The 27,406-nt window shown below is 36.9% G+C and overlaps 1 protein-coding gene across 4 annotated transcripts in view; it reads left to right on the top strand.

The window, feature by feature from the left end:
- PDE4D (phosphodiesterase 4D) overlaps nucleotides 1–27,406 on the top strand; it is a 1,626,844-nt gene that overhangs the window by 76,272 nt on the left and 1,523,166 nt on the right. The gene's annotated exons all lie outside the window — the stretch shown is intronic.

Below are 27,406 nucleotides of genomic sequence, written 5' to 3'. Positions count from 1 at the left end.
TTTGTACCAAATTTTAAACTCCTTGAGGGCAGAGTTCATATCATTGTCTTCTTTACCCTGGACCTTTCATTGGGTTGGTGAAATGTTTGTGGAATCGGCAAATGAAGGTAAGACATACATTGCCTTCTGAGAGTGGGCAGACATGTGGCGGGCTATTGCTGGGTAATGTGCTCATAATGTCCTGCAGATTAATTTGGTTCTTTGATCGAAAATGAAGTGAAAACATGCATCTGCGGTTCAACCTTTTCCCGGTGTTATTCAAAATGTAATTCAATGTGATCAATTACACTGAAAATAATTGAGAAATGAGATGACACTTAAATTAGTTGAAGAGAATTATGGGTTTTGTCCTTGGTTCTTTGGATAAGTAAACTTTTAGTGTTTTCTCAGACATTTGCAAAATTCCAGGGGTTGTCTGTTCTTGCCTATAGGACATCCAGATACTGAGGCTTTTCTTCTTATCATTTCTCATTTAACTGCTTATTAATTCTTTCCAAGAGAAGGAATAAGAAGTATGAATTTTTGCTGTTAATTGAACCTTCCCTTAAAACTGTTTGGACTGTCTTTTGGGCTATTGAGAAAAACTGTTTGGTCACTTTTCCTGGGCTTCTGAGAGTCCAGTTAGAAGAGTTCTTTATTATTATCATTACATAGTTAATAATAATATTTTCTGTTTCACTTTTACATAGCATAACTTTTCAACAAACCTGGCAAAACATCATCCAGGCATTCTGGTCAGTAAAGATCCTGTTATCAGTTGTGCTGCAAGACATTCTTGAGCCGATAGTGTAACTGGTTCAGTTTCCCCCTTTTGGCTCTGTAGAGTGTCAGCAGCATAGCAGAGGGTCCCATGGAAGTAGGGATAAAAGGGAATTCTTCTTTGGCTTTTAAAAATCTCTCAACTCCATTTAAAACTCTGTAAGTTTTCCTCCTTGGGAGATATGGAGTGGTTCCAACATCCTTAATATCAGCTGCCTTTTGGTCAAATTCAACCTTTAATCCCTTCTAAGAATGGGAAAATAAAGACATCTACTATGACGTCCCAAAGGCCTGTAGTTATTGAGAGAGCCGGCAAGACTAGAATTATAACTTGGGCCTCTGCTATTATGAATATATTGCTTGCTGTGAACTCACTTGGAGCAAACTTGTGTTATTGTAGAAGTAGGAAAGAGGCCAAAAGAGAGACAGGGGCAAAAAGACATGATCGTTACAAAGAAAAGACAAATGTTTGAGCTGATGGATATCCCAATTATCCTGATTTGATCATTACACATTGTGGACAGGTAACAAAATATCATGTACCCCCCAAATATGTACAACTATTATATATCAATAAAAACAGTTTAAAAGGTGATCAAAAGCAGTAGCAGAAATATATTCCTCATGTAATTTTCATCGCATTTGAGCATCTAGGATTTTTGACAAGACTTCCATCTATCATAAGGTGCTTAGGAGGTCTAGTGATCTCCAGAACTGTGGGGTATCAGTTCATCAGTCTGCTCCAAGACCACGTTAAGTGCTTACTTAATGCAGAGCACTATCTTCAATACTTTGAAGATTCTAAGTTCCATTTTTGACCTGTCTTCTATGTTGGGCAACTTATTTTTATGAGTTTTGCTTCTGCTTCCTCATTTATATGTAGGCGATAGTAATAGTAATGGCTGGGTAACCTCACAGGGAACTGCAGGTTGAAGGTGGGGAAGCATCTTATTCTAATATACCCACATAAAGACATAAAGACAGCATTTATATATTTGCAGTCAAATCACTGGTTCATCCTATTTTCTGCAGGTGAAGATAGATATTACCATGTCTATGGCCAATTATCTTTATCCAGGTCAATTTGGCCAGGTCAATGAAACTTGTATTTATGTCATACTCTTGTATTGTGGGAGATAAAATAATAGTGCCCCTATTCACAATAGTAAAGACTTGGAATCAACCCAAATGTCCATCAGTGACAGACTGGATTAAGAAAATGTGGCACATATACACCATGGAATACTATGCAGCCATAAAAAAGGATGAGTTTGTGTCCTTTGTAGGGACATGGATACAGCTGGAAACCATCATTCTCAGCAAACTATCGCAAGAACAGAAAACCAAACACCGCATGTTCTCACTCATAGGTGGGAACTGAACAATGAGATCACTTGGACTCGGGAAGGGGAACATCACACACCGGGGCCTATCACGGGGAGCGGGGAGGGGTGAGGGATTGCATTGGGAGTTATACCTGATGTAAATGACGAGTTGATGGGTGCTGACGAGTTGATGGGTGCAGCACACCAACATGGCACAAGTATACATATGTAACAAACCTGCACGTTATGCACATGTACCCTCGAACTTAAAGTGTAATAAAAAAATAAAAATAAATTAAAAAAAAAAGAATAGTGCCCCTAATTTAGTTTTGGTAAAATTGAGGTTAAGTGATTTTCCCAAATTTATTTTGATATAAAGTAAATTGCAGATACAAGTTTTTCAGTCCCTAACCTTTTGTTCTCATTTAATTATTCCACGAAGAAAGGCTGCATATTAAAATTATCTTCTTAAATGGCTCACTCAGTCCTTTTGTCCCTGACTTCTCCAAGTAAAACAACTAACCCCTATTTTTCAGTTTGTTGTGAATTCAGTTTGTCCAAACTAGGCTGGGGATAGGTTAATTAAATAATTATATAGTGATTAACATGGGTTAGCATTTATGTCAAATTGGGGCAAAACCACCTTTTGAATACCTAGAAGATAGTGAAATGTGCTTAATACTAACATCATCATGAATATCAATCACAGGTTTAGAAGTTTTTTGATATATATGAGCTAAATATGGGGTTGAATTCCCACCAATCATATCTTAACAGATTTTTTAAAAAAGATAAGTCTCTGAATCAGCTGGTTTGTCTCTTTCTCATAAAAATGACAATAAAATTATGGTATGTGAACTTCTGATTATTTAGATTCCAGTTAAACAGGATTTTAATTTCTTTTATTATGAAGAGAGAGAATAATGGTTTCTTACTTTTCAATTCCATTTAGGAGGAACTTGTTTCTTTCAGAACACCAAATGAAGCCTTCTTGCTGGCCATCCTATAGGACCTTTGCACTTGAATCTCTGGTTTCTGAATTTGGGACATTTTATAATATCTCCTAAGATTTTTCCAGGTGATCTTTAAAAATGGGTTCTAGAGAGATTTTAACAATCAAATTAATGGTTTCTCTGTTTAACTCTTTTAAAACATTATTTCATGATCCTCAGTGTGTGTGTGTGTGTGTGTGTGGTGTGTGTCTGTGCATGGGGGGTGGGTGAAGGGAGATGTGTGGAGAACAAGCAATAACCAAAGAAATAACAGTGGAACTTAAAAATATTTTCTACTAACTTGTTTGCTAATAATTATTCAGGCAGCTTTATGAAAGCTCTTTGGAAATTCTAGAAGTGTTTCCATTTCAGGCTTAATATATTTGGATCATAAATAAATATCAGATACCTTTTGGAGGCATTAGAAACTAAACATTATGCAAAGGCTACCCTCTGTTGCGTCAGGAGCTTGAATTGTTTTCATTAAAATATCTGGTATGAAAGCACTGAGATTAGATGGGATGTTAGCTCCCCTTTTTCCTGCTATCAAATGTCAGAGATTTGTATTGTTGGTAGAAACTGAGATTTCATTTTCCTTCATCCCATTCTGATGCTGGCTTCCCTGAAGCAACACTCCTGTTCCAGATTTTTATGCTCGAGGTAAGTCAGAAAAGGAATTTCGGTGAGGCATGAGTTTTTTGATGAAACGTGGGGGAAAACCAAATGGGCATCTTCAGAATGAAAGCCTACGTCTTTGTCTGTCTGAATGTGTGAAAAAGAAAAATGCTGAACACAGTCTAAACCTCCTGCTGGTGTGATTATTGAGTAGTGTTGATGGTCAAAATATGAATGAAGGTTTTTCTGTTGCAAAATGCTTTATGTTATGTACAGGGCAGACATCTGTGTGCCTGCCTTAAATTTATGAACTAATAACATCTGTTCCAAGAAATCCTGTCAGGTCTTTAACAGTACCATTTTGTTCTGAGTTATTCTGGCAAATGGATGATTTTGCTTTTAAGTAATTATTTTTTGAATTTCTAAATATAAAGTCACATATGGTTTAATGTATGGGGAGGATGCCTTTTTCACCAATGAAAACTTTCAGAATTGACTAATTGCATTTTCTTTTAACAAAATATCATTCATTATTTTCTTTTATTTGGAACAGATGTAAATATCAACAAAATAGAATCAAGCAAATTTTATGAGTGAGATTACAGATAAATGATAATAAGAAAAATCATGAGAAAACCCAACCCAAATAATTGAGTTAGGCTGTACTATAAACAAAGTAAATTTAAAAACATACGTCCCCAAAGAACTGGGGCTAGTAGGATAGATACTCTCTGAGGCTACCCTCCTAGGGTAGTAACAGTAATTCTGCTGAAACCAATTAGGCACTGTTAAGAGCAACTTCTCGCTGCCGATGAAGGGACTGGATCCTGTAGCTTGGTGTCCTTGTCAAGTCCTCAGTGTGTACTCGGCTTGCCCCTGCTAATACACACTGGTCTTAAATAAAATAGAGTGGCAAATATTTAGAGTGAGTTTTATGTGTCTTTGGGATTTTTCCTTCCCCGCCATTGGTAAATAGCACGTTTCCTCTGGTGATCTGTGACCTTTGAGATAACTTCCCTTGTTAAACACACACTCATTTGTGTGGGTGTTTGTTTTCTTTCTTTTTTTCAAAAGCTATTCCTTCTTTTCTACTTTATACTCAATTGCTTTCAGCACAGAGTAAAGTAAAGATGAATCTCTTGTCTGTAGTTTTGAAGGGAGGGAATGAGAAGCAAAGGAATTAGCAATCGCAAAGATAAACCTACAAAGGCAAACTAAGTAGAAACATGCTTTTTTCCGTTGCAAATTATGCTTCACTGCTATAGGCTCTAATCCCTATGCTGACATATCTCAGAATAAAATGTAAGTTGCTTGAGATGCTATTCTGAAGCATGTGATATGGTTTTATTGATTGATAAGTTTATCCATATGATGATAGTCGTAGATTTTCAGAGGCCCCATATGGACTGTTTGAAATGAAAATGTTATATTGGCAATGGATGAGAACATGCCACTTGCCCTGCTCCATACAAACTTTGATTCCTAGGAATCAGCACATGTTAGAGGGTTGGAGGCCGCCGTATGGGGTGCAAGCGCTCCTGTGCTGAAGTGACACCAGAACAATCACCACATTGCCATCAGGCCATCCATCTGTTTCCTTCTTGTTTCAATCTGTATCATTCCTGGAGAATTTGCCGAGGCCCCCAGGGCAGTGCTGAGGCCTCTAGCCCCACCAAATCTCTTTTTCTGTCCCTCCATCATTTTCAGGTCTGACTGCGTGTAGTTTTCCTGTGTTCTCTAATTTCTGGGCCAAAGCTTGGCAGGGGGCAGGCGCAGGAGTAGGTTGAAGAGGCCAGTATGACCAGGCATACCAAGGTCCATTGTGCTATACCAGATGTATTACATTAGACTAATGAAGGGATTATAGAAACTTAGGTCTCCATCTGAATTCTCTTATTAACACATCACTGTGAGTCAGCCTGCTGCTTTCAGTGTTGTGTGTTTTTTTCCTTTGTTACTTCTGTTGCTGCTAAGGATATTGGTATCATTTGTTGTATCAGTGTAACTGACTTGTACTTCAAATCAGTATCTCAACCAACCTAGAATTTCTTGTCTAGCTATGGTAGGTGGTATGAGGTGGTAGTGGTGTTGTCTCAGACTAGTATATGATAGTATGATTTTGAAGTCTGTTTTTTTTCCCCCTCGTTTAATAAACTAGTGTGAACATCTATCCATGCCTTTTAAACACTTTTCTCCAAGATAATTTTTTATAGTTTTTTAATGGTTAAATAACATTACTTCAGCCAATAAAATTTAAGGTTTTTTGCTACTGTAAAAATTATTGTGTATCTCCTGGTAGTTAAATCAGGATTATTTCCTTAGGATGCAGAGCTTGTAGGTTAAAGAGTATAGTTATTAATAAAGGTTTGTTTTTTTGGCCGAACTGCTCTCCAGAAAGTTCTTTTCCCCTTCAATTTATTCTCCTACCAGCAGTGCATGAGAGGGCACATTTTCCCATATCTTAAGTAGTGTTGTTTTGTAAAAATGTTGCCAATCTGATATGGGGCAAATGGCATTTCACTGTGTTTTTTCTGTGTTTGTTAAGTCACTAGTGAGGTTGGATAGTTTTTTCCTTTGCAAATTGCCTCTTAATGTTCCTTGTTTATTTTTCTTTTGAGATGCTTATTTTCCATTTAATTTTATTAACAATTTTTGTATAGTATAGATAGTAATCCATGTGTCCATAGGTTGTTTATAATGTAAATATTTTTTTCCAGGTTTCTTAGTCACTTTTTGACTTTTTCCTTTGGGTATATTTTTACATTCGAAGTTTTTGTGCATGTGATTGAGTCTTTTTTAATTGTGGTAAGAATATTTAACATGAGGCTTGCCCTTTAAAATTTGTTTACATCTATAATATAGTATTATTAACTATGGGCACAATGTTGCACAGCAGATCTCTAGGACTTAATCATTTTACATAACTGGAACTTTATACCCACTGAATAGCAAATCCCCATTTCCCCCTTCCCCAGCACCTGGGCAGTGGTTGAGTCTGTGATGTTTTCCTTTTAAAGTTGCTGCCTTTAGAGTTAATTTAGAAACGACTTCATCATCCCAAGATCACACACACTTTTCCTACATTTTCTTCCAGTTTCTTTATTTTACATGCAAATCTTAATCCATCTGGAATTTATTTTGTTGTATAGGAGTGCAAGAATTTAACTTTATATTTTTCTCAGATAGTTTTCCACTTGCCAGTGGAATAATGATTTGTTGAATAATCTATCCTTTGCTTTTTAAGTTTTACCTTGAAAAAACACAATATAAAATTTTGGATCTAGTTTTTTAATACAATTCATTGATATCTCTTTGTTTTGGACAGCATAACGTTGTTTTAATTACTGTAATGCAGTTAAACATCTGATAGCTTGAATCATTCTTATCTTTTTCAAACATTTCTTGCAGTTTCTTTCATCATCTCCTGACCAGATGGTTGTCATAATGTCTTAATTGCTCATTCTAACATTGGTCTCACTTGCTTCTAATCCATTCACAACAAAGCTGGCTGAATTCTTGTTCTAAAACACAAATTGGATCACATTACGCCCTTCTTGTTGTGTATACTTCCAGCTATTTTTATAAACTAAAAATGGGTCCTTTGCCTATAGCAACATTTTAACCTGAAGTCCAAGCAACTTCTGAACTTCAGAGTGTTTGTAGACACCATTTTGGTGATTTTTTTTTTTTTTTTTCTGAGTAGAGGATTGATAGTATCATAGGTTTTGAAAGAGCCATGACTCCAAGACATTAACAACCTCTGTGCAACAGGAAGAAAGTCAGACCCCCCAGAATGGCTTGTGAGGAGCAGGTCCTCCCTTGGTTGACATTTCTTTCTTACCTGCCTGCCCTCCCCCTGACCACTCTTCCACATCCCCACCCTCTCCCTTCTGGACTGCTTGCAGTTCACTAGCCAGTCTGCTGTTTCACGCCCCAGTGCCTTTGTACATGTTATTCCTCCTGCCAAAGTGTTCTCCCACACATACCTCACCCACCTGGAAAATTGTTCCTTGTCCTTCAAACAACAATCAAAGAATCTCCTCCTCTATGAATCTTTGTCTGATCCCCCTAAGGAATGCTGACCTCTCTCCTTTATTTTTAACTGCTGTACTTAATCTGCATTTTTACTGTTACTCTTCTACTCTTCTTCCTCTAGTCATACTATAATATCTTTGGGAAAAAGGACTGTGTTTTTGTAACCACAGAGCCCACTGCCTGGCATAGCTTAGGCACTCGGTGAATGCTTGATGAACAGATGAATGGATATAAAAATGAATGTATGGCAGGACATAGCCCTGGTGAAATCACTCACAGGGGCTTGTGTGAAGTAACTGCATAAGAAAAAAACAGCATGCCATTAGAGGTGAAGGGACCAGCTTTGAGTTTAACAGAAATAAGAACAGAATGGGTGAAGCCATAATGTCAACTCAGAAATACCACCATATATTAAGAACCCACATTTGAAGTTCTAAGGATCCTTAAATGAAGACGTTTTTCACCAAATACTTTTCTAAATTTCCCTAAGTGGTTATAACATAGAGGACCTATTTCCTGAGCTACCAGGGTCCTAACACAAACCTTATTATGAGCTGGTCACCAAGAGTTATTGGTAATCACAAGTAATGAAAGCATGGCTTTGGGTGAGTGTGTGGGTAGCGTGGGTGAGGTGGGATATGCCATATTTTGGACCAAAGCTGTTCACATTGATATGTAGCCATTGTTTTCATGATTCTAGCACCCAGTGGATGTTGAGTAAATATTTCATGAGTAATTAAATGTTGAGTGTGTAGCTGGGGGTATGACAGCCAGCTAACTGTGATGTCTACTTTCTCAACTCTGTGAGGTGGCAATGCTAATTTTGCTGGAGATAGTAGCATCACTGTTTTACTTGGTTCCCTCTATTCATACTACCTAATTTTAGCTAGTTCTTGCTATTACTTGCTTTGTTTACTTCTTGGATTCTCTATCGCATTATCTTTGATGCCACCCACCGTCTTACTCTGGGCAAATGAACCTTGTATTTTTAAGAATGTTAAGTTCATCTGACATAAGCCCTTCAATTTCACTCCTCAAATTCTTCTACATCAGCATTCTTTTTTCTACCCTGGGGAAAAAGAACCTCCTCATTTAAGTGTGCTTCCTCTTCTTCTTAAATGTTGCCTGTGCAACTTTTTAACTTTTAATCTCTCTTTGTCCATTTACCTCTTCCTTTGTTTGCAGACATCATTAGAATTCTCCATCCTTGAAACAACTCAATAAACAAAAATTTAATAATTGAATACCTTAACTTTCACTTTTCTTTTTACCTCCAAACTTCTCGAATGATCTATGACCACTATCTACACCTTTTCTTCATACATTGAGGTCTGGAAATCTTTATTATATGGTTTCTTCTCTCAGTCTCCAAATTACTAAAAAGTCAATTTCTCAGTTTTCATTTTTATTCACCTCTTGATGACACTCGAAACCATTAAAATTCCCCTTTATTTTGAATGGGCTCTTTCTTAATGTCTATCATGCTCAACTGTCTATTTGCTCAGATCTTTCTGTTTTGTTTTCTATTTCTTCCATGGTCCTCTTTCTGATGTCCTGAGAGTAGATATTAATGTCTAATATCTGCAGGGATGACACCCCAACCCTAACCTTCAACACAGGCCTCTTTCCTATGTTCAGATCTACTGTTTCTGGAAAGCTCTACCATCTGCCCTACGAAAGCTTCAACATTAACAGAAATTCCCTATAATTTAAAACAAAATTCCACCTATATTTTCTTTCAAGTAAATGTTTAATTTGAAATACTTACATTAATGATGTAGCCATTTTTCTATCCACCCAAACCTAAGACCTGAGAATGAGCTGTTTGCTGATTCTTCTCTCATAGCCAACCAGTTTCAATGTTCCCTGATTTCTACTGTTACCCAGGCTTTCCTTTATATTCCTGCTTTTATGGTACTTATCTAAACCCTGTACTTTTGGCATGTAATATTGTATTGACTATTTATTTATTATTTTATTATTATACTTTAAATTCTGGGATACATATGCAGAACATGCAGGTTTGTTACTTAGGTATACACGTGTCGTGGTCGTTTGCTGCACGCATCAACCGTCATCTACATTAGGTATTTCTCCTATCCCTCCCCTAGCCCACCCACCCTCTGACAGGCCCTTGTGTGTGACGATCCCCTCCCTGTGTCCATGTGTTCTCCTTGTTCAACTCCCGCTTATAAGTGAGAACATGTGGTGTTTGGCTTTCTGTTCTTGTGTTAGTTTGTTGAGAATGATGGTGTCCAGCTTCATCCATGTCACTGCAAATGACACGAACTCATCCTTTTTATGGCTGCATAGTATTCCATGGTGTATATGTGCCACATTTTCTTTATCCAGTCTATCATTAATGGGCATTTGGGTTGGTTCCAAGTCTTTGCTATTGTGAACAGTGCCACAGTAAACATATGTGTGTATGTGTCTTTATAGCAGCATGATTTATAATCCTTTGGGTATATACCCAGTAATGGGATTGCTTGGTCAAATGGTATATCTGGTTCTAGATCCTTGAGGAATCGCCACACTGTCTTCCACAATGGTTGAACTAATTTACACTCCCACCAACGTGTAAAAGCATTCCTATTTCTCCACATCCTCTCCAGCATCTGCTGTTTCCTGACTTTTTAATAATTGCCATTGTAACTGGTGTGAGATGGTATCTCACTGTGGTTTTGATTTGCATTTCTCTAATGACAAGTGATGATGAGCTTTTATTCATATGTTTGTTGGGGGCATAAATGTCTTCTTTTGAGAAGTGTCTGTTCATATTCTTTGCCCACTTTTTGATGGGGTTGTTTGAGTTTTTCCTTGCAAATTTGCTTAAGTTCCTTGTAGATTCTGGATATTAGCCCTTCGTCAGATGGATAGATTGCAAAAATTTTCTCCCATTCTGTAGGTTGCCTGTTCACTCTGATGATAGTTTATTTTGCTGTGCAGAAGCTCTTCAGTTTAATTAGATTCCATTTGTCAATTTTGGCTTTCGTTGCCTTGCTTTTGTTGTTTTAGTCATGAAATCTTTGCCCATGCCTATGCCTTGAATGGTATTGCCTAGGTTTTCTTCTAGGGTTTTTATGGTTTTAATTCTTATGTGTATATCTTCAATCCATCTTGAGTTAATTTTTGTATAAGGTGTAAGGAAGGGATCCAGTTTCAGTTTTCTGCATATGACTAGCCAGTTTTCCCAACACCATTTATTAAATAGGACATCCTTTCCCCACTGCTTGTTTTTGTCAGATTTGTCAAAGATCAGATCGTTGTAGACGTGTGGTATTATTTCTGAGCCTCTGTTCTGTTCTATTGGTTTATATCTCTGTTTTGGTGCCAGTAGCTTGCTATTTTGGTTACTGTAGCCTTGTAGCATAGTTTGAAGTCAGGTAGTGTGATGCCTCCAGTTTGCTCTTTTTGCTTAGGATTGTCTTGGCTATATAGGCTCTTTTTTGGTTCCATAAAGATGCTTTTCCTGGCTTTAGTTGTTTCTTCTCTAGGATATTCTTTACATTGCAACCAGAATAAGTCATCAAAGGTCCAGTTATGCTGCATTCTTGCTCAAAGATCTTCAATGAATCCTGATTTCTGTGTGATAATGGTTAATTTCCTACATGGTTAACATGTACTCTGAAGCTAGGCTGCCAGGATTTTGATCCTGGTCCCACCACCTAGTTTTGTGACCTTGGAAACATTACTCAACTCCTTTGTGCTTTAGTCCCCTCAGTGAAAAATGGGGATAATCATAGTGCTACCTTATAGGGTTGTTGTAATAATTAAATGATTACCCTGCACATGGTAAACAGTCAATGAATGTATGCTATTATTATTAGTCTGCTATTTGTGGGCTTTCATATTTTATCTCAAATCCAACTTTCTCACTGCTCACTATTTCTAAACACACCGCGCATTTTCAATATATATGCATTTCAATATCTATCTTCTGCTTTCTCTGCCTGTAATACCCTTTTCTACCCTCTATCTCTTCTATGTCTTTAGAAATTCTATCATTTCTTCAAATGAACCTCAAATAGACTTCCTCCACGAACCTTCACCTATCATACCAGACATAAATGGTTGTTTATTTTTCTGAAATTTTTCAGCCTATCTTATACTTTTCCTGTTTACTTAATTCATGTTGGCTTAGTTCAGTTACACACGGACAAGTCTTATGTTGCCTGATGGACTGTAAAGTCTTTGAAAACAGGGTTTGTGTTTCTTTTTTTTTCCATATTCTAAAGTAACAAGGAAAGTTCTCCAAACATAAATGTACTAAGTATTTGTTGAATGACGACTATAGGAGGAAGGGTATAGGTTTTGGATAAGAAATCATCATTATCAAATTAGTCAAAAATGACAAGGGTATTGTGTTGGATGCATAAGTATAGAATTAGTACATCTAACTCATCCCCCACTAATATGTTTTTGTTGTTAGCTTGCTGCTAACTGGGCACTGGCTGTTACCTTGCAAAGTCTCTAAGTAGGAAAGAGCGTGACACATTTAGAAACTCACAGATCAGCAATACTGTAGTAAAGTGAAGGAGGGAGAAAGTGCCATGGGTTGAAGTTGGAGAGAGATGGGATAGGTCACTAGAATTTGCAGGCCAAGTTATGGAGTTTAGTTTAGTTTAGTTTGTGGTTGTTGTTGTTGTTGTTGTTTTTTAGAATAATGGAAAGCCTTTGAAGGGTTTTAAGCTGGGGAATAAAAAGATAATACTTTACTTTTAAAATTGCACCCAGGATGGATGGAAGACAGAGAGTGGGAAGATGAGTGAAAGCAGAGAAAACAGTTGGGCACTCTTGTAGGTGAGAGGCTGCATGGCCAGGGCTCAACTGGCAACGATGGAGATGGAGAGAGGTGGGTGGAGTTGAGATTTATTTTGAAAGTAGAATGGACAGGATTTGCTGATTAAATGTTAGGGAAAAGAAATAAAGCAATTTGATGTGATGTCTCAGTTTCTCACTCAAACATCTACATGGATGTTGTGGCCATATTTCTTATTTAACTTATGGATGCAAGAAGGTTTCATATAATAGATAATTTCCAACAATTCTTAGGCATCACTTTACCTGACTTAATACAAAAGTCTGATGCCTTTGGGATAGATTGAATTGTTCCTGTACGACCTCCAGAGACTGAGTCATTGTGGGCGCTTGTCACGCCATACTCACTGAGGTGTAGGGGGATGCCTTCAAGGAGAAGATGTATCTTGAGATGGATCTAGAATGAATATCAAGCTAAATTTAAAATTATTAAGGATGGAATGAAGTTTGTGTTCATTACCCACAGTCCATTTGTGTCAATTTTCTGGGATGTCTATTATCCTATAAAAAACATGTATTTCCCCAGTTATAAGAGCTTTGATATTGGTGTGAAAACAATGGTCCCTAATTAAGCCATAGGGTATTTTGGGAATTTAAATAAATGTTCGGTGGTTATCAACTGGGAACTTCTGGATAGGTGAAATATTGTATCGGGGGATGCATTATTCTTTTTAAAGGCCACATGGTGTTCTGTTACTTATATGTCATATCATGTACATAGCCAGTTCCTTCCTGGTGGACATTTAGGTTGTCTCAACCTTTTCCTATCTCTAACAGTGCATGCTTGTGCAAGTATATCTGTAGGGCAAAATCTTAAGGATGGAATTATTAGGTAAAAGCAGTTACCAAATTTACCAATCTTCCTTTCCAGAAGATTGTCTGGAAATGACTGCTTTTCTTACCACCCTACCAACACAGGTGCTGATCTCATAGGAAAAAAAAATCCTACTTCATTTTAATTTTAATTCATGTTTCTTTTGTCAGGAGTACAATCAAGTACCTTCCTCCTATTAACATGTTTATTTCCTCTTCTCACTTTTAACCATTCTTGAACCTCTACAATTATGAGAAAGTAATGACTATCAAAAAGAAAATTTGCTCATTTTTCTGACATCTCTCAAGGCACTGAATAGAGGTCCTAATTTCCAGGTCTGTGCAGACTGACTTCAGATACTCAGGTAATGGTCTCTCTTCTGTCAGTGAACACATGTATTGAAGCATATATATGCCAGGCTCAGTACTAAACACAAGGGGTACAGTCAATGAACAAACTACACACAATATTCTACCCTCATAGAGCTTACATTTTAAAGGGGGTAGCATACAAAAAATAGATTAGCTAAAAATATAAATATCAAGTGGCAATAATACCACACAGAAGATAAAGCAGAGAAAGGGTTTAGATGGTGAAGATAGGAGAGCTGCTCTTTTACATGAGATTAACAAGAAAAGCATTTCCAAGTACTTCTCCCTGCTTCTTTCTTATCTGTGTGCTCTAATTTTACTCTCCCTCCCTTGTTTGATTCTTACTGTTTCTTGCAAGTGTAAATTCTCTAATGCAGAACATGGTTAGTGTTTGGTTAATGGCTTTCCCATAATAATTATATTAAAATGATTTCTCTCCACTATGAATTCTCTGATATGTCAGAACAAACGAATGCTATCTAAAGGCTTTTTAAAATCTGTTAAATTTATAGGGCGTATTCCAGCCCTCATCAAGGGTCACTTCACTGCATTCTCAGATAGTGCCTGCTGTCCTGCGTATGCCTGCTGTCAATCACAAAAGAGATGGCTTCTTAATGGGGCTGGTTTATGACTTTTTTCCTTAAAAGAAAGTCAGTCTTCACTTGGAAAAGTTGTTCTAATGAGGGAAAGTAGAAATAAAAATTCATCGTAGCGTCTATGGCCAGACATAAAATGTCTACAGCAGGATTGATCTGGAAACATAAGCTTTTATTAATTTATCTGGATGCTTCTGAAGCTAGAAAGAAAGACTTTCACCATAGAAGCACTGACAACTTAATTTCCATAATGGATTCAAAGATCTAAAGAATATCCTCAATTTACATATTCTCTCTGAATTTATGTTCAAAGAAAGGGTATTAATAGAAATGTAAAGTAAAATAAGACAAAGCCCAGGTATATTAAGACTATTCAAGGCCTGCAATGCAAATTGCAGTGGAAAAGTCTACCAGTAAGTTATTGGGAAACAGAGAGAAACTTGGGGTCCAAAGATAGGAGAGGATACCCACCATCAACTTTCAGTGAAACCTCAAGCTTGCCACTTAGCTTTTCTTCTGGTCTCAAGTCAAATGTGAAACAATAGCCTTTATTTATTAAATACTTTGTATAAGGCACTGTGCTCAGTACATTATATATTATCTCATAGTGAGCCTGAAGGGTAGTAATTTCATTGTAACTTATAGATGAATAAACTTAGAGACAGGTCAAATAGCCTGCCCAAAACAAGCAGTTAATAAGTTGAATTGGGATTTAAACTTAGATTTGTCTGATTCCAAAGCTTGTGCCCAACCAGTGTTTATTGAGTACCTTCCAAAGAGCCAAGCAACAGTTTAAAATAGGTTCACATATGTTCAACTATCACAACAACTAGATAGAGTAGATAGTCTGTTGAAGATGAAGAAATGAGGTGGGGGAGAAAAAGTGATTGTGTTGAGGTCACGCATCTAGAAAGTCGAGTCAGAATATGTATGAACTCAAAGCCTCTAGCTCCAAACCCATGATTTTTTCTTTTTTAAACGTGACTATAGTCTATTTTCTGTACAATATTTATAATATTTTTCTCCAGTTGCCTGCTCCCTTGAGGTAAAGGGATAATTAGCAGAGATTCCTTGCAGAAAATTGTCAAATATCAGCACTTTTAAAAACAGTGCTGAATTTTCCCATTATTTAGCCCATTACTTCATTGAGCCTAATTTCGTACTTCTAAAAACAGCATAAGTTCTGTGGGTAGTGTTCAGTATGCTTCAGTGAACCAAATGCATCCTGGTGGCCTGAGAAGACTCCTGCTGCTTCTAAACATGTATGAATAATGGTTGCCACCTGCAAGTAGCTTAGGCGGTGGGCAATCATACTTCAATTCTAAAGGGTTTGGAAGGGCTGAGTATTTTCTGTTTGAAGCTCAAGCTAGATTAAATGAATTCTTGATCTTATTCTACTTTGAACTCTACTTGGAACACATCATGAGTTGTTTTGGCTTATCATTATTAATTTTTAAATACAAATACAGTGCCATAGTATTGAGAGCATAGGATTTTGAATAGGAGAAAATTTGTCTTGAAAACATTCAAAGGAGAGCTCAGGGAAATAAATGAAAGCTGGTGGATTTCTAAAAATCTTTATTGAGGATTAATATTAGAAACTTGCAATACAGTCTAACTGATTTTTGGCTTTGTTTCTGGGCTATTAATGATTTTATATAAGACACTATTTGTAATTTCAGAACAAATAATATGGCCACATTTCTTGTTCCTAATAAATTGGTACTACTTGGGATCAATGGATGATTGTTGTCATTCCCAAAAAGATTTTTTAACAACAGAACCAGAAAGCTAATTCACAAGTTATCAATATTCAGCACTTTGATAAATTCAGATGCATTTGCCTACCTAAAGAAATGCTACCTGAAAAGCTACTCTGGCAGGCTTCTCCAGAGTTTCGTTATCTACTGTGAACTTTTGTTTACATAGCAATCATTTCTGCTGTGTTCCTTTTCCCTACTAGCCTTGATAGGCTTCTTAGCTGAATTGTCCTGAAGCCTATAAGCCAGCCCTGGAGGCTCTGAAAAATTAAAGATCTGTCTTTTTTGTTCTGTTTAGTAAATGTTAGCTTAAGAAAGTCTGCAATGGAAGAACACTCAACTTGTCCTAAATGATTCCCTCATTTATTCAAGTTGCAAACAGAAAGAGGTATTCCCCAATTTGATATAAAATATTGGACTTCAATTTCTAAAAAAAATCTTGAAAGCTACATGCTCCATAGACTTCTAAGCAAAGCGAGTCAAGAGGCATTCATCTTCTCGAATCTTCATTAATCTTCACATTGAATAATTCTCTCATTTATTCAAGTTGCAAATAGAAAGAGGTATTTCCCCAATTAGATGTTGGACTTCAGTTTCTAAAAAAATTTGAAAGCCACGTACTCCATAGACTTCTAAGCAAAGAGAGTCAAGAGAAAATCATCTTCATAACTAATACCAATTGTCATAAAACTTCCCAATGTAAACATAAACTTTTTGTTAGGATTAGAAATAAAAAAAGCCAAACAAATGAAAAGCTGTGAACTTTCTAAAACATCTTGAAGATTCTCTGGAAATTTAAACATTTAAGTTATATGTTAAGTTGTGTCTATCAAGCAGGCACTTTAGAAAAAGGGAAGATTTAAACAATTTAAATATATGCTCTAGTTTGATTTATAATACTTTTTGTGTCAAAGAAATTCAGGATAGAGATTTAGTAATCAGAGTTGAAAAATGCATAACACATTGTTCTAATAATTCCTATCATTCAAAAGAAACCATCTGTACTGAATATTCTTAGTTTTTCAAGTTTGGTTTTACATTGCAGACATAAAGAAACTACTTTTTTATCGCTCAGACAATTCTGTTACAGAAATTTACCAGCTAATGGCAAATACATCTCATAATTGTCCTTCCAGTTTCTTGAACCGTGTTTACTTTCCTTTAATTTCATGCCATAAGTCAGTGCTCTTGACAAAGTATACTCTGAACATATTTGTAAACCATTATTTTTTCCAAGCAGCTAATCTCTAACTCCCTTTTTCATTTCTGTATCTCCACTGCATTTTCTTTGCAGTGTTCAGTATCCTTCATTTGACATACAGACCCATCCCTGAGAGCAAGGGAAAGAGAGGAAAGCCCTGGCTTTTCCTTTTGTACCTTGATTTTTTCCATTCAAACTCATCATTGTTGGTGCATTGAAATCTGGAGGTTTGAGTGAGAGATGGAATCAGAGAGATTTAGGAATGGATTCAGATTCTACAACTGAAAACCGTTAGGATGCCTATGAGCTTTGTTTTCTGCAAAATATCTGAATTACAAATTGTATTTAACAAGTAAAATTAAGTTGTGTCCTACTAATTGAAAATCACTTTGGTTTATGTTACCTTTTTGTGTACATTTAAATCCATTAAGTCTTTCTTACTTTCACCTTCAAAATTAGAGTAATCTACACAATTCATGCTACTGACTCTGCCTTTTAAGACACACAAATATTAAAAAAAAAGAGAGAGAGAGAAATGTTCTGGTGTCTCCCCCTCAGCCCAGTGAGATGTGTTACACAGTAGTCTTTGTTGTCAGGCTTTGGTTTCTGATCATTTAGAAAGCTTTCAATTCCCATCACTTATGAAAGTCTGTGAACAATAATTTTTATTTAAAGATTTCTTACAGTGCCGAATCTTACAACCATTTATAACTTCATGTCATGTTTTCTTAAAGTTATAGAACTCTTTTCAATTTTTAAGCCTTAACCTTTTGTCTGCATAGCAAATCCTATTTATCTTTTAAAAAGCTGAATTCAAGTGTCAGCTCTTGAATGAAGATTCCTGATCATGTCAATCAAAGAAAGCTTTCTCCTCTGAAATGTATTTTTTTTAAATATTGGTTTCAGGGGCACATATTTGAGTTTGTTCTAATAGATAAATGGTGTGTTGTGGAGGTTTGGTGTACATATTATTTCGTCACCCAGGTAATAAGCATAGTACCCGATATGTAGTCTTCTGATCATCACCTTCCTCCTACCCTCCACCCTCAAATAGGCCCCCCTGTCTGTTGTTCTCTTCATTGTGTCCATGTATACTCAATGTTTAGCACCCAATTATAAATGAGAACATGTAGTATTCAGTTTTCTGTTTTTGTGTTAGTTCTCTTAGGATAATGGCCTCCAGCTGCATATGTGTTGCTGCAAAGGACACGATCTCATTCTTTTTTATGGCTGCATAGTATTCCATATTGTATATGTACCACATTTTCTTTATCCAGTCTAATGTCGATGACCATTTTGGTTGATACCTTGTCTTTGTTATTGTGAATAGAGCTGCAATGAACATATGCATATGTGTATCATGGTAGAATGGTTTATATTCCTTTGGGTATATACCCAATAATAGGACTGCTGGGTCAAACGGTGGTTCTGTTTTAAGTGCTTTGAGAAATTGCCAAACTGCTTTCCACAGTGGCTGGATTAACTAACGTTCCCACTAGCAGTGTATAAGCATTCTGTTTGCTTTGCAGTCTCACCAACAACTGTTATTTTTTGACTTCTTAATAGTAGTCATTCTGACTGGTGTAAGACGATATCTCATTGTGGTTTTGATTTGCATTTCCTTAATGATTAGTGATGATGAGTATTTTTTCATATGCTTGTTGGCGGTGTATATGTCTTATTTTGAAAAGTGTCTGTTCATGTCCTTTGCCCACTTTTTAATGGACTTGTTTGTTTTTTTGCTTGTCAATTTGTCTAAGTTCCTTGTAGATTCTGGATATTAAACCTTTGTCAGATACACAGTTTATAAATATATTCTCCCCTCCTGTAGGTTGTTTGTTTACTTTGTTGATAGTTTCCTTTGCTGTACAGAAGCTCTTTAGTTTAATTAGGTCCCACTTGTCAATTTTTGTTTTTGTTGCAATTGATTTTGGCATATTCATCATAAAATCTTTGTCAGGACCTATGCTTAGAATGGTATTTCCTAGGTTTTCTTCAAGGGATTTTATAATTTTACATTTTACATTTAAGTCTCTAATCCATCTTGAGTTGATTTTTGTGTATGATCTAAGGAAGGTGTCCAGTTTCAGTCTTTGGCATATGATTAGCCAGTTGTCCCAGAACCATTTGTTGAATAGGGAGTCCTTTCCCCATTGCTTGTTTTTGTCAACTTTGTTGAAGATCAGATGGTTGTAGGTGTGTGGGTTTATTTCTGGGCTCCCTATTCTGTTCCATTGGTCTATGTATCTAGTTTTGTACCTATACCATGCTGTTTTGGTCACTGTAACATTGAAGTATAGTTTGAAGTTAAGTAATGTGATTCCTCCAGCTTTATTCTTTTTTGCTTAGAATTGCTTTGGCCATTTGGGCTCTTTTTTGGTCCCATATGAATTTTAGAATAGTTTTTTCTAGTTCTGTAAAGAATATCATTGTTCGTTTGACAGGAATAGCATTGAATACGTAAATTGATAAATTCCTGAAAACATTCAACCTGTCAAGACTGAACCAGGAAGAAATTCAAACCCTGATCAGAGCAATAGCAAGTTCCAAAATTGAATCAGTAATAAGGTTACCAGCCAGAAAAAGCCTTGGACCACACAGATTCATAGCAAAATTCTACCAGACATATAAAGAAGAGCTGGTACCATTCCTACTGAAACTAATCCAAAGAATTGAGGAGGAGGAACTCTTCCCTAGCTCATTCTATGTGGCCAGCATCATCCTGGCAAAGACATAGCAAAGACATAACAACAACGAAAAAACTTCAGACCAATATCCTTGATGAACATAGATGCAAAAATCCTTAACAAAATAATAGTAAACTGAATCCAGCCCACATACAAAAACTAATCCACCACCATTGAGCAGGCTTTATCCCTAGGATGCAAGATTGGTGTCAACATATGCAAATCAATAAATGTGATTCACCACATGAACAGAATAAAAACAAAAAACACATATTCATCTCAATAGATGCAGAAAAGGCTTTTGATCAAATTCAAGCATCCCTTCATGCTAAAATCCTTCAACAAATTAGGCACTGAAGGACATACCTCAAAATAGTAAGCCATCCACAACAAAACCCACAGCCAACATCACACTGAGTGGGCAAAAGCTGGGGGTATTCCTCTTGATAACTGGAACAAGACAAGGATGCCCACTCTCACTGTTCCTATTCAACATAGTACTGGATGTCCTATGACATCAGAGCAATAAGGGAAGAGAAAGAAATAAGAGGCATCCAAATAGGAAGACAGAAAATCAAACTACCTCTGTCAAACTACCTAGAAAACCCCATAGTTTGGCCCAAAAGCTCCTAGATAACTTCAGCCAAGTTTCTGGACACAAAAATCAGTAGCATTTATCTACACCGATAATGTCCAAGCTGAGTTGCCAAATCAAGAACATAATCCTATTCACAATAGCCACAAAAAATGAAATATCTGGAAATACAGCTAACCAGTGAAGTGAAAGATCTCTCTAATGAGAATTACAAAACATTGCTGAAAGAAATCAGAGATGACATAAACAAATGGAAAAACATTCCATGCTCGTGGATGGGAAGAATCTCATCTGAAATCTTATAGCTAGAGAAACCATAACATTTATCATACAAATTTGGCTTTTTTGAGGGTAAATGAATGGGAGAACTATTAGTAGTTACATTGGGACAATAATCATAAACTGGAACTATCCTGTGCATAGTGGATGTATTGTCACCCAAGTTATTGCCTTTTGGGATCCTAACTGTTAGTATCAAGGACTTTGGACCGAGGTCTGTCTGGTTCCAAATTCTGCTTCTCAGCATGACTTTGGGTAAATTATTATATCCTTTGCCATTCACTTATTATTTTCATAGCTGCTTACTAAGCTTGTATTAGATGTGTGCAAATTGTGAGGCATTGGTAACACAATGGTAAATAATATTTATGGTTTGTGCTATCATGAAGCTTACATCCAGCTTTATCTACAAAGTGGGGCCAAGGACACCTACATTATGAAAATTCTTTATATCATTGTGAACAACAAATAATATTTGTGAAGCATTTAGTAGGATTTTTAGTATATAGGAAGTCCTCAGTGATAACTGTAATTTTCTTTGTATTTTTCATATGCCATTTTATTGTATAATCTCACACATTATTGTAAGGTTTTTGAGTAGGAGGCAAGTCTTATGAACATTTATATATCTTCAGGCATCAGTATAGTAGCCTCTCATTGCATGAATGAATTTATTGAGTGAATTATACTAAACACCAGGTATCAGACTTCTTTTTTCTCATTATCTCTTCTGTTTTTTGTTCCTCTGTTGTTTCTTTCCTGCTCTTTTTGGAGCATTTGAATATTTTTTAGTGTGCCATTTTATTTTTTCTATTGGCTTTTAGTTTTACACCCCTTATCTCTCTCTTTCTCATTTATCTTCTTTTTTTATTTAATTTTATTGATTGCTCAAGGGCTAAAAATATGCAGCCCCTATACATTAGAATCTGTTCATACTCAATATTGTATCTTTCCACATTTCACACTTAACATTTCACAAATGTAGTAAACTTAAAACATTTTATTTCAATTGAGTCATCCTCTTTCTTTTCTTTTAATTTTTTTGAGACAGGGTCTTGCCCTCACCCAGGCTGGAGTGCAGTGGCACAATCATGGCTTACTGTGACCTCAAACTCTGGGGCTCAAGCAGTCCTGCCTCAGCCTCCTGAGTAGACGGGATTCAGTCATGTGCCACCACACCTGGTTACTTTTTTATTTTTATTTTTAATAGACATGAAGTTTCATTATATTGCCCAGGCTGATCTTGAACTCCTGGGCTCAAATGATCCTCCTTGCTGTGCCTCCCAAAGTGGTGGGATCACAGGCATGAACTACAACACCTGGCCTCATCTCCCTTTCTTTGTGTGGTTATTGTCATATTCGTTATTTTAACATGTCATAACCCCCACCTTAGAGTGTTTTCACTTTTGCCTTAAATAGTGGTCTTTAAGGAAATTCTAAGAAAGAAAACATACTTTTTGTATGTCTTTTTTTTTTTTTTTTTTTTTTTGAGACGGAGTCTCGCACTGTCGCCCAGGAGTGCAGTATGTCTTTTTTTTTTTTTTTTTTTGAGACGGAGTCTCGCACTGTCGCCCAGGAGTGCGGTGGTGCGATCTCGGCTCACTGCAGGCTCCGCATCCTGGGTTCACGCCATTCTCCTGCCTTAGCTTCCTGAGTAGCTGGGACTACAGGCGCCTGCCACCATGCCCGGCTAATTTTTTGTATTTTTAGTAGAGATGGGGTTTCATCGCGTTAGCCAGGATGGTCTCGATCTCCTGACCTCGTGATCCGCCCACCTCAGCCTCCCAGAGTGCTGCGATTACAGGCGTGAGCCACCGCACCCAGCCAACTTTTTGTATTTCTTATAGTGTAGGTCTGCTGGTGATTAATTTTCTCAGCTTTTGTTTATTTCCTTCTCTTTTTTTTTTTTTTTTTTTTTTTTGAGACGGAGTCTCGCTCTGTCACCCAGGCTGGAGTGCAGTGGCCGGATCTCAGCTCACTGCAAGCTCCGCCTCCTGAGTTTACGCCATTCTCCTGCCTCAGCCTCCCGAGTAGCTGGGACTACAGGCGCCCACCACCTCGCCCGGCTAATTTTTTTGTATTTTTTTTAGTAGAGACGGGGTTTCACCGTGTTAGCCAGGATGGTCTCGATCTCCTGACCTCGTGATCCGCCCGTCTCGGCCTCCCAAAGTGCTGGGATTACAGGCTTGAGCCACTGCGCCCGGCCTATTTCCTTCTCATTTTTGAAGGATAATTTTGTTGGATGTAGAATTCTGAGTTAACAGCTTTGCTTTCATTTTTGCTTTCAGCAATTTAAAGATGCCATGCCATTGGGGTTTTCAGTCCCCATTGTTTCTCATAAGCCTATGATCATTCTTATCCTTGTTCACCTGTACCTAATATGTGTCTTTCCTCTGGATGCCCTTAATATTTCCTCTTTATCTTGGATGTTCTGCAGTTTTATTACAATGTGCCTGGGTGTGGTTTTCTTTATATTTATTATTCTTGGGGTTTGCTAAACTTCTTGGATCTGTTTGATCATTTTGCAAAGTTTTCAGCTATTATTCCTTCAAAAAAATTTTTGGCCCATCTCACTCGCCTTTCCTTCTAGGATTCCAATTACTTTCATGTTAAGACTATTTGGTATTGTCCTACCTATTCCTAAATCTCAGTTCATCTTCCTGATTTTTTTCCCACTCTTCCTTTCTAAGATTAAATAATTTCTACTGATCTGTTTTAGGTTCTCTTTTCTTCTGCCATCTCTGATCAGCTATTCAGACTTGTCCACTGAATTGTTCATTTTTAAATTTTTTTTTTAGTTCTAGAAGTTTCATTTGGTTATTTTCTCTGCTTAGACTCCTTCTCTATTCACTCCTTGAGATCGTATTTCCTTTCTTTGGACATATATATTTAAAATTCTTTAACATGTTTACAAAAGCTGCTTTAGATTCTTTGTTAGGACATATCTGGGTAATTTTGAGATATGTTTGCATTTACTGCTTTTTTGTTTGTCTATGTGTCATATTTTCTTATTTCTTTTTTAAAATTATACTTTAAGTTCTAGGGTACATGTGCACAACGTGCAGGTTTGTTACATAGGAATACATGTGTCATGTTGGTTTGCTTCACCCATCACTTCATCATTTATTAGGTATTTCTCCTAATGCTATCCCTTCCACAGCCCCCCACGCCACAACAGGCCCTGGTGTGTGATGTTCCCCACCCTGTGTCCAGGTGTTCTCATTGTTCAGTTCCCACCTATGAGTGAGAACATGCATTTGGTTTTCTGTCATTGTAATAGTTTGCTAGGAATGATGGTTTCCAGTTTCGTCCATGTCCCTGCGAAGGACACGAACTCATCCTTTTTCACGGCTGCCTAGTATTCCATGGTGTATGTGTGCCACATTTTCTTAATCCAACCTATCAATGATGGACATTTGTGTTGGTTCCAAGTCTTTGCTATTGTGAATAGTGCCACAATAAACATATGTGTGTATGTGTCTTTATAGTAGAATGATTTATAATGCTTTGGATGTATACACAGTAATGGGATTGCTGGGTCAAATGGTATTTCTAGTTCTAGATCCTTGAGGAAATGCCACACTGTCTTCCACAATGGTTGAACTAATTTACACTCCCACCAACAGTGTAAAAGCATTCCTATTTCTCCACATCCTCTCCAGCATCTGTTGTTTCCTGACTTTTTAATGATCGCCATTCTAACTGGCATGAGATGATGTCTCATTGTGGTTTTGATTTGCATTTCTCTGATGACCAGTGATGATGAGCATTTTTGCATTTTTGCATGTGTCTGCTGGCTGCATAATTGTCTTCTTTTGAGAAGTGTCTGTTCATATCCGTTGCCTACTTTTTGATGGGGTTGTTTGTTTTTTTTCTTGTAAATTTGCTTAAGTTCTTTGTAGATTCTGGTTATTAGCACTTTATCAGATGGGTAGATTGCAAAAACTTTCTCACATTCTGTAGGTTGCTTGTTCACTCTGATGGTAGTTTCTTTTGCTGTGCAGAAGCTCTTTGGTTTAATTAGATACCATTTGTCTATTTTGGCTTTTGTTGCCATTGCTTTTTGTGTTTTACTCATGAAGTCCTTGCCCATGCCTCTGTCCTGCATGGTATTGCGTAGGTTTTCTTCTAGGGTTGTTATGGTTTTAGGTCTAACATTTAAATCTTTAATCTATCTTGAATTAACTTTTGTATAAGGTGTAAGGAAGGGATCCAGTTTCAGCTTTATACATATGGCTAGCCAGTTTTCCCAGCACTATTTATTAAATAGAGAATCTTTTCCCCATTTCTTGTTTTTATCAGATTTGTCAAAGATCAGGCGGTTATAGATGTGTGGTGTTATTTCTGAGTCCTCTGTTCTGTTTTGTTGGTCTAAATACCTGTTTTGGTACCAGTACCATGCTGTTTTAGTTATTGTAGCCTTGTAGTATAGTTTGAAGTCAGGTAGCATGATGTCTCCAGCTTTGTTCTTTTTATTTAGGATTGTCTTGGCAATGCGGACTCTTTTTTGATTCATTACAAACTTTAAAGTAGTTTTTGTCCAATTCTGTGCAAACAGTCTTTGGTAGCTTGATGGGGATGGCATTGAATCTAGAAATTACCTTGGGCAGTATGGCCATTTTCATGATATTGATTCTTCCTATCCATGATCATGGAATGTTCTTCCATTTCTTTGTGTCCTCTTTTATTTTCTTGAGCAGTGGTTTGTAGTTCTCCTTGAAGAGGTCTTTCACATCCCTTGTAAGTTGGATTCCTAGGTATTTTATTATCTTTATAGCAATTGTGAATGGGAGTTCATTCATGATTTGGCTCTCTGTTTGTCTGTTACTGATGTATAGGAATGCTTGTGATTTTTGCACATTGATTTTGTATCCTGAGGCTTTGTTGAAGTTGCTTATCAGCTTAAGGAGATTTTGGGCTGAGACAATGGGGTTTTCTAACTGTGCAATTGTGTCATCTGCAAACAGGGACAATTTGACTTCCTCTTTTCCTAATTGAATTCCCTTTATTTCTTTCTCTTGCCTGATTGCCCTGGTCAGAACTTCCAAAACTAAGTTGAATAGGAGTGGTGAGAGAGGGCGTCCTTGTCTAGTGCCAGTTTTCAAAGGGAATGCTTCCAGTTTTTGCCCATTCAGTATGATACTGGCTGTGGGTTTATCAAAAATTGCTCTTATTAGTTGGAGATACATTCCATCAATACTTAGTTTATTGAAAGTTTTTAGCATGAAAGGCTGTTGAATTTTGTTGAAGGCCTTTTCTGCATCTATTGAGATAATTGTGTGGTTTTTGTCATTGGTTCTATTTATGTGATGGATTACATTTATTGATTTCCATATGTTGAACCAGCCTTGCATCCCAGGGATGAAGCCGACTTGATCGTGGTGGATAAGCTTTTTGATGTGCTGCTGGATTCGGTTTGCCAGTATTTTATTGAGGATTTTTGCATTGATGTTCATCAAGGATAATGGTCTAAAATTCTCTTTTTTTGTTGTGTCTCTGGCAGACTTTGGTATCAGAATGATGCTGGCCTCATGGAATGAGTTAGGGAGGATTCCCTCTTTTTCTATTGATTAGAATAGTTTCAGAAGGAATGGTATCAGCTCCTCTGTACCTCTGGTAGAATTCGGCTGTGAATCCATCTGGTCCTGGACTGTTTTGCTGGTAGGCTATTAATTATTGCCTCAATTTCAGAAGTTGTTATTGGTCTATTCAGGTGTTCAACTTTTTCCTGGATTAGTCTTGGGAGGGTGTATGTGTCCAGGAATTTACACATTTCTTCTAGATTTTCTAGTTTATTTGCGAAGAGGTGTTTATAGAATTCTCTGATGGTAGTTTGTATTTCTGTGGATCAGTGGTGATACTACCTTTATCATTTTTTTGTTGCATCTATTTGATTCTTCTCTCTTGTCCTTTTTATTAGTCTTGCTAGTGGTCTTTTTTTTTTATCTTTTCAAAAAACCATCTTCTGGATTCATTTATTTTTTGAAGATTTTTTTGTGTGTGTGTGTCTCTATCTCCTTCAGTTTTACTCTGATCTTAGTTATTTCTTGCCTTCTGCTAGCTTTTGAATGTGTTTGCTTTTGCTTCTCTAGTTCTTTTAATTGTGCTGTCAGGGTGTCAATTTTAGATCTTTCCTGCTTTCTCTTGTGGGCATCTAGTGCTATAAATTTCCCTTTACACACTGCTTTAAATGAGTCCCAGACATTCTGATACGTTGTGTCTTTGTTCTCGTTGGTTTCAAAGAACATCTGTATTTCTGCCTTCATTTCGTTGTTTACCCAGTAGTTATTCAGGAATGGGTTGTTCAGTTTCCATTTGCTTGTGCGGTGTTGAATGAGTGTCTTAATACTAAGTTCTAATTTGATTGCACTGTGGTCTGAGATACAGTTTGTTGTAATTTCTGTTCTTTTACATTTGCTGAGGAGTGCTTTACTTCCAATTATGTGGTCAATTTTAGAATAAGTGTGATGTCGTGCTGAGAAGAATGTATATTTCACTGATTTGGGGTGGAGAGTTCTGTAGATGTCTATTAGGTCTGTTTGTTGCAGAGCTGAGT

Source organism: Trachypithecus francoisi, unplaced genomic scaffold, assembly GCF_009764315.1.
Source record: "Trachypithecus francoisi isolate TF-2019V2 unplaced genomic scaffold, Tfra_2.0 Lachesis_group2, whole genome shotgun sequence".
NCBI classification, from domain to species: Eukaryota; Metazoa; Chordata; class Mammalia; order Primates; family Cercopithecidae; genus Trachypithecus; species Trachypithecus francoisi.
Note: the sequence above shows the minus strand (reverse complement) of the source record. Positions and strands in the feature narration are given on the sequence as shown.